Source organism: Nematolebias whitei, chromosome 1, assembly GCF_014905685.2.
Source record: "Nematolebias whitei isolate Nwh7 chromosome 1, NemWhi1, whole genome shotgun sequence".
NCBI classification, from domain to species: domain Eukaryota; kingdom Metazoa; phylum Chordata; class Actinopteri; order Cyprinodontiformes; family Rivulidae; genus Nematolebias; species Nematolebias whitei.
Genome location: NC_056498.1, coordinates 43,193,316 through 43,195,286, shown reverse-complemented (window position 1 = coordinate 43,195,286; position 1,971 = coordinate 43,193,316). Strand labels below are relative to the sequence as shown.

The 1,971-nt window shown below is 39.5% G+C and overlaps 1 protein-coding gene across 1 annotated transcript in view; it reads right to left on the bottom strand.

Moving 5' to 3' along the window:
• The window catches only part of LOC119419435, a gene marked incomplete at its 3' end in the record, with an annotated part of 25,929 nt that overhangs the window by 16,750 nt on the left and 7,208 nt on the right, over nucleotides 1–1,971 (bottom strand).

Genomic DNA, 1,971 nt, shown 5'->3' with positions numbered 1-1,971 from the left:
TAAAATAGCAAAGACTTTTAAGTTATCATCATCAACCGTGCATAACATCATCAAAAGATTCAGAGAATCTGGAACAATCGCTGTGCGTAAGGGTCAAGGCCGTAAAACTCTACTGGATGCTCGTGATCTCCGGGCCCTTAAACGTCACTGCACCTCAAACAGGAATGCCACTGTCAAGGAAATAACAGAATGGGCTCAGGAATACTTCCAGAAAGCATTGTCAGTGAACACAATCCACCGTGCCATCCGCCGTTGCCAGCTGAAACTCTACAGTGCAAAGAGGAAGCCATTTCTAAGCAAGCTCCACAAGCTCAGACGTTTGCACTGGGCCAGGGGTCATTTAAAATGGAGTGTGGCAAAATGGAAGACTGTTCTGTGGTCAGATGAGTCACGGTTTTAAGTTCTTTATGGAACACTGGGACGCCATGTCATCCGGACCAGAGAGGACAAGGATAGCCCAAGTTGATATCAACGCTCCGTTCAGAAGCCTGCATCACTGATGGTATGGGGTTGCATGAGTGCTTGTGTCATGGGCAGCTTGCATGTCTGGAAAGGCACCATTAATGCAGAGAACTATGTTCAGGTTCTAGAACAACATATGCTCCCATCTAGACGTCATCTCTTTCAGGGAAGACCCTGCATTTTTCAACACGATAATGCCAGACCACATTCTGCAGCAATCACAACATCATGGCTACGTAGGAGAAGGATCCGGGTACTGAAATGGCCAGCCTGCAGTCCAGATCTTTCACCTATAGAGAACATTTGGCACATCATAAAGAGGAAGGTGGACAAAGAAGGCCCAAGACGATTGAACAGTTAGAGGCCTGTATTAGACATGAATGGGAGAGCATTCCTATTTCTAAACTGGGGAAACTGGTCTCCTCTGTCCCCAGACGTCTGTTGAGTGTTGGAAGAAGAAGGGGGGATGCCACACAGTGGTAAAAATGGACTTGTCCCAACTTTTTTGGGATTTGTTGACGCCATGAAATTTGGAAACTACAGATTTTTCCCTTAAAATGAAACATTCTCTCAGTTTAAACTTTTGATCTGTGATTTGTGTTCTATTCTGAATAAAATATTAGATGTTGGCACCTCCACATCATTGCATTCAGGTTTTATTCACAATTTGTTTAGTGTCACAACTTCTTTGGAATCCGGTTTGTAAGAGCTAAAAAATTAGATCTTCAAATTAAGAGCTAAAATTTAAATTAGCCCTAAATAAATATTTCTTAATAAGGTGAGTTCACAAGTAGTTCATGATTTCTTCATTAGTAGTTCATGATTCCTTCATTATTAGTTCAAGATTTCATCATTATTAGTTCATGATTCCTTCATTATTAGTTCAAAAAGCGTTTATGATTCCGTCATTATTAGTTCATGACTTCTTCATTATTAGTTCATGATTCCTTCATTATTAGTTCATGACTTCTTCATTATTAGTTCATGATTCCTTCATTATTAGTTCATGATTCCGTCATTATTAGTTCATGATTTTTTCATTATTAGTTCATGATTTCGATGGACTTGCGACCCGTCCAGGGTGTACCCCGGCCCTCGCACAGTGATTGCTGGACATGGGCACCAGCGACCCCCGTGACCCAAAATGGAATAAGCGGGTAAAGATAATGGATGGATGGATGGATAGTTCATGATTTCTTCATTATTAGTTCATGATTCCTTCATTATTAGTTCATGATTCCGTCATTATTAGTTCATGATTCCTTCATTATTAGTTCATGATTCCTTCATTATTAGTTCATGATTCCTTCATTATTAGTTCATGATTCCGTCATTATTAGTTCATGATTCCGTCATTATTAGTTCATGACTTCTTCATTATTAGTTCATGATTCCTTCATTATTAGTTCATGATTCCGTCATTATTAGCTCATGCTTCCTTCATTATTAGTTCATGATTCCGTCATTATTAGTTCATGATTCCTTCATTATTAGTTCATGATTCCTTCA